This window comes from Podarcis muralis, chromosome 5 (assembly GCF_964188315.1).
Source record: "Podarcis muralis chromosome 5, rPodMur119.hap1.1, whole genome shotgun sequence".
Taxonomy (NCBI): domain Eukaryota; kingdom Metazoa; phylum Chordata; class Lepidosauria; order Squamata; family Lacertidae; genus Podarcis; species Podarcis muralis.
In genome coordinates, this window is record NC_135659.1 from 80,866,362 (window position 1) to 80,885,787 (window position 19,426).

Genomic DNA, 19,426 nt, shown 5'->3' on the forward strand with positions numbered 1-19,426 from the left:
GTTGCCATGGTGAGCAGAGAGGAGGGATGGAGCCTTCATCCCTCTTTCCTCCATCTGCTCCCTTGCATGCATGTCATTAAGAAAATAAGAAGAGACTGTTGGATCAGGTCAATGGTCTACCTAGTCCAGTATCCTGTTCTCACAGTGGCCAACCAGATGGCTCTTCTGGGAAGCCCACAAGCCAGACCTGAGAACAGCAACAGTCTCCCCACTTGTGATTCCCAGCAACCGGCATTCAGAGGCAAACTGCCTCCAATGGCTGTAGATCATAGCCTTTTCCTGCATGGATTTGTCTAACCCTCTTTGAAAGCCATTCTTTTTACCTAAGGCTACCAGTCTAGTGCTCAGATACAAAGTCCTGTTTTGGCTGTGGTGGAGAAGCATTACCAACCAGAAAGGGCAATCTAACTGTTCTCTCACGGCTTATAGCCAACATAATCTCACAATAATAGACGGGATCCTTCTATAATAGACTGAGGAATTAAATGTTTTAAGATCTCCTGTGTGTTATAGTTTTGCACACATATTCCTGGAGCAGAGGGTGCACTGAATCACAGCAGAAAGGATCAAGTTGCTTTAGGGTGAGCACAGAGATGATGGTGCAGCCCTAGCAGTCGTACATAAGAATTGGAAGACTTCCCGAATCACTAGCGTAGATAGCTTTAAATGGGGACCACACAGCTTCATGGACGATGAATCTACCAATAGCCTTGATAGCTAAATTCTGACAACAGGTTATAGAGACGAGCAATAATATCTGCACCTTGCTTGCAAGCTTCGGGAGAAATTGTAGCTCAGTGGAAGAGCATAAACTTTGTGTGCAGAAGTCCCCAGGCTCAATCCCAAGTAACTCCAGATACTTGAAAGCCAAAAGCTGAACTAGATGGATCTCACGTGTGCCACTGCCCTCTAGGGCAAAATTGGTGGCAGTGTGCAAGGGGGCTTTTTCTGTGGCAGCGCCCCATAGGTAGAACTCTTATGCCTCAAGAAGTTCGGTTGACTTTGTTTCTATTTGCATTCTGCCAGCCTTTGAAGACATTTCTTCTTAAACAACCTTTTGATCCTGTTGTTGCTTAATCTTATCTATTGTTAGCTCTGGCTTTCTGTGCTCTTGATGCCTTTTGGGCGTTTTGATGCTGCTTTTAGTCTTGCTTTGTTTTGCTGATGGTTCTAATGATGAGTTGCTCCTGTTTTTATTTTTGTGGTTGTATATAAACAGCAACTCCTTTCTGGAGCAGAAATGGGGAATACAAGCTGTTCTATAAATAAAAGACAGCTTGGATATGATCCAAAGCAAATTCATTCTTATGGAGGTTCGCTTATTACTTTTAGCAGTTCTCATGCTTTAAGACTTAGGCGAATGCAATAATCATAATTCGTAGTCATCTGACCTAGAGGATTTTTCTTATTATAATGGAAGGTAAAATTATAAAGAAGCTGCACTGGGCATATCAAGTTCCAATTATTTCATCAGTTCAAGGAATCAATGAGTCAATTTTTGATAAAATTCCTTGCACACTGCCTTTATAAAGGTTGACAACAAGATCTAATGGGATGGGAATCAATTAAAAGTGACACAAGGGGAATTGTTTTTTTTCTGAAGACCAGAAGTGGCTGAGCAGAAGGGGAAAAAACCCTAGCACAGCAATCTTTGCTTTGTGAAATTAAGTTAGCATTATGTTCATAAAGCAATAACAACAAGCTCTCACCTTTTCTTGGTAGGTCATTTCTAAGTAAATATATCTGCACATCTTTGCTACAGATTCCTTTTGCACTGAAAAGCCTTGATTAAAAGGGTCCTGAAGCTGTGACAAAGCTATTGGTCTGAGAAATTATGACCAAGTTTTCTTACACCTGCAGCAGTAATAGCAGAACTGAATTGCAATAGTGAACTGGGAGCTGCATATCTCTTAACCACAGTGAACAAGGAGAGGCTTACTTCTGAGTAAACAGGCATACGATTCTGCTGCCATGTCTTTCTGGCATGAGCACATAGGAAGGACCTGTGATGTGACAGGGCAGTAAGAGAAACATCACTTACCTTGAGCAGGTTCCCTTGGGGGGGGGGTTGATAATTCAATGACACCAGTGTCTGTACAACCTTAGATTTAATTTAAGGGGTGATGGTAGAACAGTAGTTCAATGTTAATGAAAAATAAAATTGCTAGAGCGTGGCTAAATTCAGAAGGGGGTGGGGGAGAGCTTCTGGTCTCATTGTGCCATACCAGCTGTTTTCACAAGAACATTACAAGAACAGCTAGTACAACTGCACCCCACCCCAGGTAGTGCACTTGACTGCTGCTTCTGATTTATTTATTTTTACTGTTTAACATCACTACTAGCTTTCCTGTAACTGAAAGACATCACAAGGAAGGAACGTTGCTGCATTCAGGCTGCTATCTTAAATAATAAGGCCCCATCTGCACCAACATAGTGTTGTGGGTGCTAGGGTTTGTGGGTGCCAGATTGCTCTAAATTCCTGTTAGGTCTTAGAATTTAATGCATGCTTGGAATGTTAAAATGGGCTACCAGACATGGGTAAAGGTAATGGGCCGTCAGCAAAGTCATAGAGAGGGAACGCTGTTCCAGACGGAAAATGGGAAGGGTCCCTCCCTCAACTCAGTTAGTTTGAAAGACAAAAGAGAGTTTTGAGGTAGAATTTTAGAGCTGAGTTTAAGATGAGGTTTTGGCAGTGATGTTGGAGGCTGTAAAAGGCTGAATCACAGGGTCAGAGAGCCATGGCTGATTTCTGTTTTGATCCAAGGCTGCAGGTATGAGAGAAACAAGACCCTTTTGGGGTGTTAATGCCGTGAGGGCCCCTCCATTGTGGGCTCTGATTGTCTATATGTGTAAATAAACCTTATATCATCAAGACACCACAGTATCCACTGTGCCTCATTTCCAAAAGCAAACCCAGATGCCTGGAAATGCCTGGAATCTCAAAGAATGCTCAGAGATTGGGGTGGCAGGTACCACTGGTGTTAAAAGTAGGATTTGTGTTTCCTGGAGGAAACCCCTGTGGACATGGTGTGCCTGAATTCATGATGGAGGGAGGAAAGGCATTCATGGAGCATTTCAAGTTGATGCTCCAGCAGCAACTCCAGCAACAGATGGGATGGTAAAGCCAGATGTTTGCAAAATAACCATGCAGCGAGGCCAACTGTTTGAGGAGTGGATGGAGCAGCAGAACCAGTTGTTCAATGAAATGAAGCAGCTGCAAGCAGAGTGCATGAGAAGTCTGCATGGAGAGAAAAGTGTGACTCCATGTGGTGTGAGAACCTTGCCTGATGAGATGCCACAAGGGGTTAAAAGTGACCCAGGAGCTGAGCTGAATAGCACCTAAAACAGGCGTTGACAAAAAAATTTAGCTGCAGGCCGGTCCACTGTCCCTCAGACCTTGTGGCGGGCTGGAGAAGCGGCACCAGGAGGGAGGAGCTGGCAGAAGAGGCGAGGGGGGCAAGTAGTCCTCCTCCCCAGCCCCAGCGCTTACCTTCTCAGGGGCTGCCGCCACCACTGCTTATCGTGGGTAGGCAGTGGGAGTTCGTCTGCTCCACTCTCTGGCTCATAGGAGCACCAGGGTGGTGGTGGGGGCAGCGGGAAGATGAGCTGCGCAAAAGGGCTGGCTCCAGATAGGGGCTGCTTAAAATGACGCTCAGCCAGCCCAGCCCAGCCCAGCTCCCTTCCTCCTCTAGGCAGGGTGGGGAGAAGCTAGGAGGAGGGAGGGAGGAGGCGCTGCCGCCGTGGTGTATGTGAGGGAGAGGGGGGGGGGATGGAATTGTGCAGGGGGGGAATGGTGCCACCCGAACGAACAGAATCCCCACGCCGATCCACAGACAGTCCGCAGGCCGGATCCTGAAGGCAATTGGGCCTGATCTGGCCCGCGGACCTTAGTTTGCCAACCCCTTACCTAAAAGGAAAGAGAGAGATCCAGAGTGTGGATGGGCAACTGAGCAGCTTGGACTGTGAAGAGATGCAATCTGTAGCTGAAGGCGGGGGGGGGGGGAGAGGGGTGCTCTGGATGGAGTAGAGGAGCTGCCGCTAATTGACTTCTCTACTCCCTGCGAGCCTGCTGTGGAAAAGGAGGAATTGGAGGTGCCTGTGAGCATATAAGAGCTGCTGTCGATTGATTTCTCTGCTCCCTGGGAGCCTGCTGTGGAAAAGGGGGAGCAGAAAGAAGTGGAAGAGAAGCCAGCACCTGCGGGTGGGAAAGATGGTGTTTTCCTGTGTGGAGAACACACAGGAGCAGCTTGAGGCTTGTGTGATAAAAAAACACACAACCCAACCGCCCACACAATGATTTTGCCCCTTGGGTGTCCCAAGATGATCTTGTGGCATGGCAACCAGTCCCTATAATGGCTGCAGCCCTTAAAAGCAGGTTCCAGCAGCCAGGGTCAGCCAGGGTCCTGTGGGTTTGGGAGGCAAGAGACATTGGGAGAACTACAAGCTATGAAGCACTCCAGAGACATTGGATGTACTGGTAACTGGAGAGGGGAATTCCTGGCCTCCAGCCTAGACTGCAAAATATTTCAGTGGCTGCCAACACATCATACCCAGGTATGAAGAGCACCTGGCCAACAGCAAGGATTGAACCAGCAGCTATAACCCCACTGAATGGTTCAAGCTCAAATGGACAGGGTTTGTGGTCCTCTGCACTTCAAGAGAAGGCCAACAGCTGGGAGATATGAGGTTTGGGCACACACCTATGTTTCCCGATCTTCACAGTGACTTGATTGTAAGTTACTAGCCAGCTGATTTGCACTGTATACTGGAAAGGGAGCAAAAGTTACCACCTCTGCAACACGCCACATAAGGACTCCATGGCAAGTCTATGGCTATGTGTTCCCCCTCCCTCACATTCCCCCAAAACCAGAATAAGAGGTTGGTATCCTCTCCTGTTTAATGAATGTAGCCTTATTATTCTGTTTCACTTTTCTCCCAGTAGGTACTCAACACCTCAGACTTTATGTATGTGGATACAGCCTTTGACGCAGTCTTTAAGGGCAATTCCAGGTAGCAGTTTTCCATTTCCATTTGACAATTCAGAATGTATATTAGCACTCCAAGGAAACACAACATGTTGGCCTCAAAATGTTTTCATCTGGCACCTGGCAAGGTGCTGGAAAACACAATTAGATGAGGCTAGTTTTCACAAAACATACCAGCAGTTTCCTGTGCTGTTCAAACCAGAGATTAGGGCTAAACTAAGCAGGGACGCGGGTGGCACTATGGGTAAAAGCCTCAGCGCCTAGGGCTTGCCGATCGAAAGGTCGGCAGTTCGAATCCCCGCGGCGGGGTGCGCTCCCGTTGCTTGGTCCCAGCGCCTGCCAACCTAGCAGTTCGAAAGCACCTCCGGGTGCAAGTAGATAAATAGGGACCGCTTACTAGCGGGAAGGTAAACGGTGTTTCCGTGTGCTGCGCTGGCTCGCCAGAGCAGCGATGTCATGCTGGCCACGTGACCCGGAAGTGTCTCCGGACAGCGCTGGCCCCCGGCCTCTTGAGTGAGATGGGCGCACAACCATAGAGTCTGTCAAGACTGGCCCGTACGGGCAGGGGTACCTTTACCTTAAGCAGGGAAAGCTTTTGTGGGTGGCAGGAAGTATTCATTCATTTATTGAAGTCACTTATACTCTGCCTTTAGCACCCCCCCTAGGCTCTCAGAAGAGCTTACCAGAAGTATCACATGACCTGTTTTGTCCTGTTGCTGTCAAGAAGATCCCTTATTGCTCTGTTGGCCATATCCTAATTCTTTTTCTTTTTCTTTAAATCCTAGCCTTGAATCCTTCATGTCCCATGTTCAGAACTTGCTCCAGGCTTGAGTCTCAGGAGCCTGTCACATATGGCCCGGCAGGAGACTGACAATTTTTTCAAATATGCACTGTGACGAGAGTACTGAAAACAGCAGAGAATTTCCTCTTTGAAAATGCTTTCTGGACTTTCCCAATGAGTCATGGCTGCTTGAGAAGTATTGCCTGCATGCATATCACTTCTGTTATGGAATTTGATTGGACACCATCCAATAAGACTTTACAGACAACACATATCTATGCTATGGCAAGCAAAAAGTTACCGTGTCAGGTTCATGGAGTTCGTTGGCACTATTTCTTATTGAGAAGTGATACCCACCTAGGGAATTTAGGGTATAAATCAACCTTTTTCTTTATAGAATTTGCAACTGAGTGCATCTGTATGATTAATATACCCTTGGTGAGTACAAAGAGGAATTACTTTCTCTTTTAGCTCTCAAGGAGCTGGCTGCTTCTTTGAATGGCATTTCTTACCAACCACTGCGTTAAAGTTTCCGCCTCTTCATCATTGTTGTTTTTGACCACACTTCTTTCCCCCTCAAACATTTCCTGGGAAGCAGGTTTGTCCTGATTATTCTTCCAAACAAAATATTGAGTCCCCATTATGTTATGCAACCCCAGTTGCCAGATCATTTTTCTTCCTTCAACCCATCATCACTATCGTACTTTGCTGTACACTTTTGCTGCATTTAAAATTAAATTGTGAGCTTGTTGAGACAGCTCTCACGGTTTTGATAAAATGCCTGTCTGTAGAATTTCTTGTTCGAGACCAAGAGAAGCAAACATAGGTATTACTCAAATGGTTTTAACTTACAGTTTCTTATGTGTATTTACAGCTGTTAAATTACAGTTATTTGTGAAAGCATAAAGCAGCATGCTTGCTTTCAAACATCTTTTACCAAAATAATTACTTTTCTGCTTACCTTCCCTACACAGATGTTTAAACTATTTTCACACATTACATCACTGTCATTATCAAAATAAGTACTCTCCAAGTATCCTTTACAACCAACTAAAAGCCTGCAATCAAAATGTGTTTTGCAAAATGTGTTTTGGTTGTAATAACTAGGCAAGAAAACTTAGGGTGATTTTTTTTTATGAAATAACCTATTTGCTCCTGAAATATGTGTTTGAATTTGACAGAGGCAGGCAACTGTCAACTCCTTGTTGGTTGTAAAATCTAATTAGCAGTTTCAAGCCTCTCATAAACATGACACTGGAAGATGTTTCCACATTCAGAGTGGTCTAGATGTTATTCTAGAGCTGCAGTACTATTCAGCACAGAATTATATAGTACAGATTCCCCCCCCCACACACATGTATTATTGAATTGACAAAAACAGCGGCATGTCAAGTCAGAAGACCATGGGCTAATTCACACTACTAAACTGGCATGCTGAGAATGTGAGCCGTCCTAAGATCTACAGATGAAGGGTGGTATATATTTTTTAATAATAGTAGTAGTAGTAATAATAATAATAATATAATGTGAACTGAGCAGATCTAGACAGTCTTTGGCAAGTGGCAACATGGTTGCATAATTGCTTCATTATGTGTTCAACTTGCCTACTCAATTCACATTTATTGCATCAAAGTTTGACCTGTTTCTGATACACCGATTGACAATGACCATCACCAGCCTTGTAGGAGTTGCCCTGTGATGTGTGCAGAGGTGGAAATGCACAAGAATCAACTACAGACAATGAAACTTTGGCAAGACAGTTGAAAAACCCAATTCATAATAGATATGACTAGTTCTTATGCATGCCATGTAGAATCATAGAATCATAAAGTTGGAAGAGACCACAAGGGCCATCGAGTCCAACCCCCTGCCAAGCAGGAAACACCATCAGAGCACTCCTGACATATGGTTGTCAAGCCTCTGCTTAAAGACCTCCAAAGACGGAGACTCCACCACACTCCTTGGCAGCAAATTCCACTGTCGAACAGCTCTTACTGTCAGGAAGTTCTTCCTAATGTTTAGGTGGAATCTTCTTTCTTGTAGTTTGGATCCATTGCTCCGTGTCTGCTTCTCTGGAGCAGCAGAAAACAACCTTTCTCCCTCCTCTATATGACATCCTTTTATATATTTGAACATGGCTATCATATCACCCCTTAACCTCCTCTTCTCCAGGCTAAACATGCCCAGCTCCCTTAGCCGTTCTTAGAGTCAGCACAAACAGGAGCATCAGTGCACTTGTACGGCATGGTTAATTGTGGTTTATGCCGCAAGCTGGACATCATTATGCAGGAACTGTGTGACAATGCCAAGTTCAGCATTTACCCAATTGAACCACATTTTCAATTTGATTTCATAAACTAGGGAAGGGGAACTTGTGAACTTCCAAGAGTTGCTGGACTCCAGCTCCCATTATACCTCATCATTAGCCATGCTGGTGAAAGCTGGTGGGAGTTGGAGTCCCACAACATTGGGGGGGGGGGGGTGTCACAGGCTCCCCATGTCTGCTGTGAACATTGGTTGTTTCTCTGAATTTTCATTGTATTTCTCTATTGGCCATTACATAGAAAGAAGCCAAGGAAATACCCAAAGAGAATGAATAGCAACTTCTCTTCACATTTAATATAGTGCAGTAAGTGAACAGGATGCTCAGCATCCTGTGGCCTGAAGGTTTCCACAGACCAGGCTTATATTGTCCAAGGGAAAACAATAATCTGCTCCATTTTATGAAAATAAAGCAAGACCCACAGCCTCTTGCAAATTAAGGATACAAACTCGAATATCTCCACTTAACATACAAGTCCCATTGGGAAGCAGAATGGACTGAGCCCAGTCTGAAAGTTGCTGTAATGTAGTAAAGATGGGTGGTTTGGGAACCTATGGCCTCTTTCTGGAAAGAGTTTTATGCAGAGTGAAACAGCACCATAGGCTTCAACTAGATGCAATTGTCTGTCCAGCTCACAGAAGAAAAGGAAAACAGAAAACAGTTAGAACACATCTGTGTTCAGATGACAAATCCTAGGCCAAAAGGCTCAAGAAATGGGATACATGAAGTGTGTGTGTGCGCAGGGGTGGGGTAAGCTAAGGAGAACAATTGAAGGCCGAGGGCCTTCTGGCGGTTCCCTTGCTGCGAGGAGCCAAGTTACAGGAAACCAGGCAGAGGGCCTTCTCGGCAGTGGCACCCACCCTGTGGAACGCCCTCCCAACAGATGTCAAAGAGAAAAATAACTACCAAACTTTTAGAAGACATCTAAAGGCAGCCCAGCCACATGGGCGGGGTATAAATAATAAATTATTATTATTATATTATTATTATTTAAACTGAAGGGAGGTAGACCCAAATTGAACACAATAAATCATTGTTTTAGATTGTTGTATTATTATATGTTGCCGGCCATTACATGCTCACTTTGCAGCAGAAGGACAGGATAGAAGATCAACAAACAAATCAACCAATGTAGAAAAGGCATTTATATGTTTTTAGGAGGAGTTTGGTATGTGAATGACTCTTTAGGAACAGACAACTGGACTAGATCCATTTAAATTCCCTACTTTTACAGAATCCTTTCTTCTTGCTGAGGAATCTGAGTGATACTGAGTGTGGGGCGTCCACTATCCCTGTCGCCCTGTGAATACAGAGAATGGACATAGAACATCTCCAGTACCGCACTATCACTGCTGCATTGCAATGAAAGGCCAGTAATTGTGGAAACCTTTTGCCTTCCACAGTGGATCTTCTTATCAAAAAGCCCAATAAGCTTCCAAGGGACACAAGTGTTCTTAGGAACAGTCCAAAGACCACTGGACTGGGGGTTTACTGAGTCCCTGTCAATTATATTATTCTGTAATATGCATAGCAAAGAACCTTCATTTCTAAAGGTCGCCCTGAAACTACAATAAGCCTGCAATTTATGTGGGAGTTACCTTCCGGGGACAACGCCTAAAGCCAAAAATATGTATAGTCAAAACACATTGGGTGCCAAAGCCCCTCCCCCCAGACACCTGCCCCTTTTAATTATTATTTATTATTTATTATTAATTATTATTATTTTGTCAAGCATGTAAAACTGAATGTGCACAAGTTAAATGTGTGTAAGTTGTAAGCTTATTGTACTCTCTTTTGGGGTGTGGGGGTGACTGATGCCATTTGAGTGTCAAAGTGCTCCCTACTTAGGCAATAAAATAAAAACAAGTGCCTGCAAAAAAACCACACACCTGCCTTTTCATTTAGATTGCTATTTTCTTGCACACTCCTGTTTCTCACACTTCAGTTGCCTGGAGTGAAACCATCACAAACCCAATCAGGGATCATGTAGTAAATGGGATGACATCACAACATGACATAGCCAGTCAGACTTGCCTGAGCCACCTATGTAAGCAATCCAGGAAACAGCAGCAAGGACAGGGGAGGGGAATGGCAGTAATACATGTGGGAAAGAATACCGCCAAAGGATTGAAGAAAACGCAAATAGACGCACAATCAAAGCAATATTTGAAATATCTTCTACCCCGACCTTCAGTTTATAGCCAAATATCAAGATTGGGTATATCTGGCACTGCTATAATTACCGGTATGTCTCATGCAATCTTATTTATAATGCAAGTATTTGTTCCATAAAACCAAACTGTTTTCAGAATGTCTCCACCCCCAGTGCCCCAAACAGCTGTTGCAGCCTCTTCCATCATTTCAGCTTCTCAACTATGTACTAGCAACTTTGCTGGAAGTAGTCTGGCCCTGTTTCCATGTTGCCCAAGAGACAAAACAACTGCAGTTACTGGAATATGAGCAATCTGTTATGAGATGTTTCAGATTGCCTAATGGAGGGTTAGTAGCAGAAATAAAGCCTAGGCAGAAGGATGAAGAGTTAAATACTGTATATGAACGTGCAAGTGCTGGGATAGCTCAGTTGGTAGCGCATGAGACTCTTAATCCCAGGGGTGGTGGATTTGATCCCCACATTAGGTGAAAGATTCCTGCATCACAGGGGGCTGGACTGGGTGACCCTCATGGTCCCTTTCAGGTCTACAATTCTGCGATTCTAAGAAAAGGGCAGGAACTGAAACAACTCAATAAGCGGTAGTCTTGTAATCTGGTGAACCGGGTTCGATTCCCCGCTCCTCCACATGCAGCTGCTGGGTGACCTTGGGCCAGTCACACTTCTTTGAAGTCTCTCAGCCCCACTCACCTCACAGAGTGTTTGTTGTGGGGGAGGAAGGGAAAGCAGAATGTTAGCCGCTTTGAGACTCCTTAAAGGGAGTGAAAGGCGGGATATCAAATCCAAACTCTTCTTCTTCTTCAATGAGGAAAGGTTACAACATTTGGGGCTATTTAGTTCCAAATAAAAATAAGATAGGGGGCAGTGTAACAGAGGTGTATAAAATTATGAAGAACATGAAACTAGAACCCAGGGTCACCCAGGGAAGCTGGCAAATTAATGCAGGATAAATCTATGTATCAATGGCTACAAGCTACGGTGGTTAAATACTACCTCCATGATCAGACAGGGGCTATTGCCACCATGCCCTTCTTATGGGCTTCCCATAGGCATCTGGGTTGTCCCTGTGGGGAAAAATGATGCTGAAATAGAAGATCCAGAAGCACTCTTACATTAATGGGAGGGAAAATACCTGGGCAGGTAGATAAGGAATAAGGCATGACAAATAATGTGATAGAAGATCAAGCTGGGAGGACCAGGACAAATATATTGGTTAGGTGGATCAGAGCTGCATAAAAGCAGCAGCAGGTTAGCAGAAAATAATCACATATCCAACAGAATCTGAGTTACTATTGTTCCTCCCCAAATTCAAGTTTTGGAAAGCACGTTCTTTCTCAGCACTCAAGGTGAATTTTGCGATGCTTTATAGCATCATGCACACAAAGTACCACATGAAACAAATATTGCGATTGTTTTGACTCAGTAATGCAGCTGATCTAGAAAAAGCCTAAAAACAAAGATCAATCTTGAATTCCCTTTTAGGACCCATTTCACACACATACTGCATAAAAACAAAGAATTTCCCTGTTTTTAAATGCTAAGCATCTTTACTGGGAGGCAAGTCTCATTTAACTCTTTGGTAAAAAAAAATTAGGATTGGGGTGCATGGAAACATCTCCTCAAACTAGTAGCCTAAATAGAGGCAGAATACAAGACAGCAGGACATCTCCAAATATAGGCCAATAGGCAACAGCTTGCCCCCGCTGGGTTTGGCACAGCTGTTGATTATGCCAGATGCGTTAACTGATCGAAAAATGCAGAATTTGTCATGTTTTAAAAATCATGAAAATAAATCCGTACACCAAATTCATTCCTTAGCAACCATCCCAATGTAGCAGGTATGCTGATCGTTGCATTGCCAGCTCTGCAATTTCTGCTGGAGCGTGTGCATTTGCCTCCCTCCCCAGTACCTCTACTCTAATACAGATGTTTTCAGAGTGAGGCTCTTTGGTTTTGCACATGGCCCCAGAAAAACAAAAGATAGCTTTGTGAATCTCAATGGAAGTTGGGTTGGCCAACATTTCCCCCCCAATATTACACTACATATTACATCAACTGAAAGTTCACTTCACCATTTCATTTAATAGTTCATTGTGTGCATACAAACAGACGTTAAGATTGTATTTCTGAACCTCTTAGACTGTAACACTACTACAGTGGTACCTTGGGTTAAGTACTTAATTCGTTCTGGAGGTCCGTACTTAACCTGAAACTGTTCTTAACCTGAAGCACCACTTTAGCTAATGGGGCCTCCTGCTGCTGCCGTGCCACCGGAGCACGATTTCTGTTCTCATCCTGAAGCAAAGTTCTTAACCCGAGGTAATATTTCTGGGTTAGCAGAGTCTGTAACCTGAAGTGTACGTAACCTGAAGCATATGTAACCCGAGGTACCACTGTATAGTGGATTTCCCTCCACCTCCCATTTGGTGAGTCAAATTCTAAAGTATGACAACAGACCGAAATCTCAAGTCACTGCTAATGATGACAGCTGAAGTTCTTTCAAGCAGTCCAATTTTACGTAGCTGAGCTATGGGGGGAGGGGGAGGGGAGTATTCCTTTTGTGCAAATGTCTAACTTTTCATCAGAAATACCTTCCCCACTGAATACTCCAAGCAGTGAACATTGCAACCAGAAATGACTGCAACCAGTATCTATACTATCCAACCTTGTAAAGAAACACACTCTTTCCCAATAGACTCTCTATATACCCTTTTTTTGGTTAACAAGAATGTATTTTAATAATGATGACAGAAATCTTAAGTGTTACCTGAAAGCACCTTCGCAGAAATAAACGATCATAACTGTTTCTTAGACCCAAGTTGCATGACTTTGGCTGTTACACACCAAATGCATCAACCCATAGCTGGCATTTCAGCAGAGCAGGAAAAGCGAACCATTCTCATGTTAACACTTCGTCATTTTTCCAGTATGCTTTCCAAAGATCTCAGAACCCACAGGTAAAACCTTCCCTTGACAATGTCTAAAGTTTAACCCCCTTTTTAAAAAAGCAACCACAAAGTACAGCTTCGCTACAAATAATTGACTGCTCAGAAAGTTTATACACAACCAGCACTGATAAGGTTTCCATCCTAAGAAGTCTCTACAGTGCCTAGCAGTTGTGAATATGGGATCATGCTCCTTATGGGGCAGTGATGTCCAGAATTAAGAGACAGTCCCTGAAAATGAGGCGGCACCCTGACAACCAAGCACTTTAAATTGTTTCGTGCTATTTATAAAAACTTGGGGAGGGGTCCGCACCATAGCCAAAGTGATGCATAAACTGACATTTCAGAAGTCTGACAAATGATGCATTTGCAAAGGCAAAGAAGTCGGCAGTCGTTCAGTTGGAGTCTTGCTTCCTTTACCTCTCTAGCCTTAAGGCTCACTGCCTTTTAAAAAGTACTCCGGCGGGGCTAAGAAGGCATATCCCCGTTTTTTCGCAGAGATTCGCCCGTGGCTTCTGAGAAACGCCGCGCATGTCTGAATGAGCCATCCGGGCGAGTCACCGGCGGCAAGCAGAACTCTTCGTCTGCTCCGAAGCCGACTCAGGCGCACTGCACTTCAGCGGAGAAAGTTAGCACAGCCGGAGCCAGGCGTCTCCAAGCGACAAGTCCACAAGTGATAAGCAGGCGCGCGGCGATCAGCTCCAAAGCACCGCCAGGAGCAGGCAAATCCGGAAGGCTAACGAAAGAAGAACAAGCAATGCCTCCTTTCCCGCCGCTCCTTGGGCAGATGCTTCCCCTCGCCACCCCCTCTGCTAACGCGAAGTGCCGAAACATCAGCGGTTGTTTTGCAAGCGGCTCTCGGCCGCCTTCAGCGCGCAAGTCCCCCTCCCCCCGCAGCGCTCCGAAAATAAGTTGGGAGATCCCTCCCGAACCTCTCCGGCTTCCCTCCCCGGCGCCTCCCGGCGTCCACCCCTGCTCAGCTGCGTCTGGGACTCAGGCACGCTGTACCGGGCAGAGATCGGGGAACCCCCCTTCCTTCGCAGCCTGCACCGCCTCCAAGGAAAGAGGGGCAGCCGGACGCACAACGCCAGGCAGCCCCGAGGTGGGTGGGCAGCCGGGGAGTGCGTCCTCCGGCGCGGCGGGGCTCTCCATGGGCGGCGCCCCGCTGTCCTCCTGCAGGGGCTGCGCTCGGCTCTCCCGTGCCCGCCTGCTCCCCCAACCAACCCCGCTTGGCCGCCCAACCTGCCCGCCAGCTCACCTGCCCGGGGCCGGAGGTGCATCGGCAGCATGTCCCTGGTTCTCCCCGCGTCAGGAGCAGCTCGCCTTTCCAGAAGCAGCAGCAAGTGCGGCTGCAGGCGCCGCGGAGCTCGGCCGGACGCCCCGGCATCGCCTCGTCTCCAGCCCAGGCGGAGGCTCCCCGCGCGCCGCGTCCCTGCCGGAGACGGAGTGGGCGCCTTCCGTGGCCCTTCTGGGGTCGCTCGGCTCTCCTGCCCTCGCCGGGAGGCGGAGCACGAAGCGGCAGCGGCGGCTCGTAGGCTCGCTCTGCTTTGCCGGAGCAGAGGAGCTCTCTGGCTGCCCTCGACTATTGCGCCGGCTGCGCCAGGCGGCAGCAGCAGAGGCAGCAGCAGCAACAGCAGCAGCTGGGCTTAGCTGTGCAACGCGGGGCCAAGTCCTTGGCGCGCGCAAGAGCTGGGCGCTCTTCTTCCTTCTGGCTTCTCCTCTCGCTCCTGCCGGAGCGAATCCGAGCCGGGCAGGAGGCGACTAAGCCCCGGCGAAAGGCTGCGGCTGGATCCCATTTCAAATCAGAGCGCGGAGGGAGGGGCGAGCGGGGAGGGAAGGGAGAGACGTCTGGGGCGGCCTTTATGGTTTTGTATATGTGCGTATGCTTTTTTGTAAGTTAATTTCTTTCCTGGAGGATCCTCCTCCCCAGCCTTGACGCAATCCCCGAGCGGTTTGGAGGGGGGGGTTGGTAACCTGTTCCACCGGCCCCCACCATTTCTTCAAAGTCCAAGTAAAGCCGCGGCGGCGGCGGCAAGTCTTCGCCACGCAGCGCTTCACCTTACCCCAAATAAATGCTTGGGTATATACATCCCATCGCAACCCATTCACATGCACATTGACACACTGACCCGCAGACTGCTTTGCAAAGCTCTCTCTCTCTCTGTGTGTGTGTGTGTGTGTGTGTGTGTGTGAGCGCGTGCATACACACACGCGCGCACACCAAAGAACGATGTCAGAGACACAGAGATTCAACAAAAGAAGCATCTTTCTGCCACCGGAAGCGAAGTTGGGTCTTTCTGGCTAACTAGGCTACCCGCTATACACCTGCGCACCTACCTAACTCTCTCACTTAAAGGGTGGGGAAGATAGCTGGAAGAGAGAAAGCGCCCTGAACAGAGCTTGGCTGTCGGCAGCCCATACAGTAATCTTACCTTGACAAGAAGGGAGGGAGTTTCCCTCCTGTTGTTGGACGAAAATAGCTATTAAGATGCGACTTGCTTCTTGCCAGTTTCCGCGGATTCGCTTTGGAACTGCACCCGAAGTAGCAAATGAAGGCGAAGCTCAAGGAGGCAAGCTGCAAATTGTTTAATTGACAGCAAGCTGGCTCCTCTCTTGTTAAAGGGCCAGGGTGGTGGCAGCAGGTTGTTAAAGAAGGGAATCTGAACTTTCTCCAAGAATGGGATGGATTGGAAAAATTAGGCTCTCTTTACGGTGTTGCCAGATGTGGTACCTAATTATACAGCATGAGCATAAGGCTCCTCTGGGTAGAGAGATGCAATAATACAAGACTGGGCCTGATCCTGACTGGAGCCTCTGGGCTCTGGCAACAGGAATAAACATAAAACAGTAGAGCAGGTTTGGTCCTGAAGATAAAAAATAATAATGGGACATGGCACTGGAAGATCCAAAATGGTTCATGGCATTGTTTCTCGGATCCAGTTTTAACTACTACTGCTGAACTCCTACCTGGCAAACTTTTTGGAGTAAAGAAGGCTTCGTAGTTTCTCCTCCCCAAAATAAGCTTCTTCCGTTTTAATATAGTGCATGGCACCTTGCTTCCCCCATCTCCCTGTTCATGCTGAATAGTTTGTGAATAAACTGGGTACGGTAATTCAAAGATCGAGCTCATAAACAACACAAAGGGCATTTTTCACTTATAAGTGGCTGAAGTAGTGGAAATGCTTGCAGAGGAATGGGTGTGCTTGTACAATAAGGATGCTCCTGAAGTAGGGCAAAATGGAAGTGAGCCATTTGAAAATTGGATCTACATTCTAGCCAATATAGGGTTTTACAATCCAATTACAGGCACAGGAAATGCAAAAAATGGAGTCAGTGTCATGTGAAAATAGCCCACAAGGGGCTAGTGAAATATTATTTTTCCATTTTTAGAGCCAAGCACCATGTCACCCCAAAACTCGACTAAAACCACAGGAAAATCTTCCCCAAAGGAAACAGAATTAATGTGTCTGCCTAACTCGGTCTTAACCACTGTGTGTACTTTCCTCAAAACCAAATGACTGAATTGTGAGATGGATAAAGGATAGTTGAGATGGATGGCAAATGGTCCTGCCTTTGGACAGAGGGGCTCAGCTAAACTATTTCTTTCCCTCTTCCAATCATACTCTGAAAAGTGTGCTTCTTATCAGAAGAAAGGGAAGGTGTATTTAAACGCTGGATTTCTGCTTAATTAAAATAAATAAATAAGCATCAAACAGTAAACAAAACAGTCTAAAATCTTATATAGCAATGGCATAATCACCAATGCCATCAAAAAATAAGTCACAACAGAGCTTCCATTTTAACAAAAGGTACAGATTTTCTCAGCAAGTACACGTAATTCCAATCAATGTTAATGGAAGTTACACAGATGCATTAAAGAATAATGTACCCCCTGGTTGGTAACAAGCTTGCAAAATAAATAGGACTTCCCATTGAAGGGAAAGGATCTTCTAATTCATATGTCAAAAGGAGCTGGCTTGCTGGCAAGAAAACAAAAAGCCATGGAAAGCTGTGCATTTGGCAGGTTTTCAGAATTACTTCACTCGGGCAGTATTTTGTCAGACTGCTTCAGCAGTTTATACATGTCTCTCTCTCTCTCTACACACACTCTTAAATAAATACTTAGAAGTCAGCACCATTGAGTTCATTGAGATTTACTCCCAGGTAAGCCTGAAAAGGACTACAGCCTTGGGGATCTAAACTGCATCGGAAACAAACTTTGAGAAAATAAAGTTCTATGAAATTTACAGGCAGACACCATCACTCTATATATGCAAGTTTATGCCGAACACATACTAATTCATATGCAAAATGTGTACCTCCAGTGACTTTGGAAACATGCTAACACCCTGTTGAATAACCAACAGACTTTAGGAAAGTTGCTTTCCATCTCTCTTTCCTTGCTTTTTCCGTTCTCTAACTGTAAAACTGAAGTGATGGCAGTTGCTTTCCTTACTAGGCACTCGAAAAGGATATATACTTGGTAAGTGAAATAGCTTCTTTCAACCTACTAGTTAGTGCGATTACGTTTTCAGATTGCACCTGACAATTTCTCTCAACTTGCTTTGTATATTGCTTGCTAAACTGGACCTGACCTGTTACCTCCCCCCACCCCCAATTCCGACTGCACACCCCTCATTTCATTCCAGTGCAAGACAACTGGTATTCCAGATTCAAATTTTAATGATGGGATAGAATAAGCTATTATCTAACAGCTTTTGCTCCCAAACTGTAAAACTGCGGGGAGGGGGAGATATCCACAATTCCATTTTAATAATGTAAATAGTTCTGTAATACATCTGACATCAATGGGGAGTTACTGCTTTTCTAGACAGCCGAAATCTGCACATACCAGTAACTGTGTTATACTAAGAACTGTAGCTTGAAAAACTTGTGTTTGAGCTCGCTTTCCTCTCCTTCCTCTTAGTCCCTTTCCCTCACCCACTGTGTCTTTTTCGATTGCGAACCTGAGTCTTAGTGTGGATTTTTAGTATGGAAGCCACTTGTTGGGTAAAGAACGAAGTAGAAACTCCATAAATATTCAGCTGTGAGGAAAATAGAAGGAAAACAATTGAACCAGAATGGTACAGTGGTACCTCGGGTTACATACGCTTCAGGTTACAGACTCCGCTAACCCAGAAATATTACCTCAGGTTAAGAACTTTGCTTCAGGATGAGAACAGAAATCGGCACAGCGGCAGCAGGAGGCCCCATTAGCTTCAGGTTAAGTACAGTTTCAGGTTAAGAACAGACCTCCAGAACGAATTAAGTTCTTAACCTGAGGTACCACTGTACAATGGACATGCAAGTTGACCAGATTTGGATGAGTTTTGTTTACAGTGAAGTAAGTAGTACAATGCTTGGGACGCGGGTGGCGCTGTGGGTTAAACCACAGAGCCTAGGACTTGCTGATCAGAAGGTCAGCGGTTCAAATCCCCGCAACAGGGTGAGCTCCCGTTGCTTGGTCCCTGCTCCTGCCAACCTATCAGTTCGAAAGCACATCAGTGCAAGTAGATAAATAGGTACCGCTCCGGTGGGAAGGTAAACGGCGTTTCCGTGTGCTGCTCTGGTTCGCCAGAAGCAGCTTAGTCATGCTGGCCACATGACCCGGAAGCTGTCTGCGGACAAACGCTGGCTCCCTCGGCCAATAAAGCGAGATGAGCGCCGCAACCCCAGAGTCGGTCACGACTGGACCTAATGGTCAGGGGCCCCTTTACCTTTAGTACAATGCTTCACTACCATGTTCCTATAGGCAGACTGAGGTTGTGCACACATTAGTGGCTTAAAGCCCACCAAGGTTGTTTCTCCCCGCCTTCCACCGGCTGCGTTTCAAGCCACATTCTTACATTGCTGTACAGACCAGAGAGGGGGCAAGGATGTCTCCACCCAACGCCTATTACCTTGTTTGTTTCCCTGCACTGAGCTCCAATTCATGTTTGGTCATCTGTGCATGTACGAACGGCTGCCTGAAATTTACACACCCCAGCTTAACCTTGGCTCCTCTTTTCAAATCAGTTTTTAGGGAAACAGCATCAAAACAGGAGTACTTCTCAAGAAGCTGCAGGGTACCTGTGGATTGTGGCTCATGTCGTGTGTACTCAGCTTCAAGCATCAGCAGAGGAAGCATACTGGAGCCAGAGGTAATGTGTGTACAGCCTGAGCTGTAAAGCAAATGACACACTGGTGTGTCAACTTGCCAAATCCCAGTGTTCTAAGGTCAGC

The 19,426-nt window shown here is 45.9% G+C and overlaps 1 protein-coding gene across 8 annotated transcripts in view; it reads right to left on the minus strand.

Moving 5' to 3' along the window:
* SULF2 (sulfatase 2) overlaps positions 1 to 19,426 on the minus strand; it is a 284,708-nt gene that overhangs the window by 94,738 nt on the left and 170,544 nt on the right. Inside the window, exon 1 of one of the 8 annotated variants that reach the window (XM_028735147.2) lies at positions 15,637 to 15,657. The exons of 5 other annotated variants lie outside the window; for them this stretch is intronic. The gene's annotated coding sequence lies outside the window, so the exon portion shown is untranslated. Of the gene's footprint in view, positions 1 to 13,624; positions 13,831 to 14,462; positions 14,984 to 15,636; positions 15,658 to 19,426 lie in introns of those variants that run through there. 2 more of the 8 variants (XM_028735144.2, XM_028735146.2) reach the window with 2 other exon arrangements.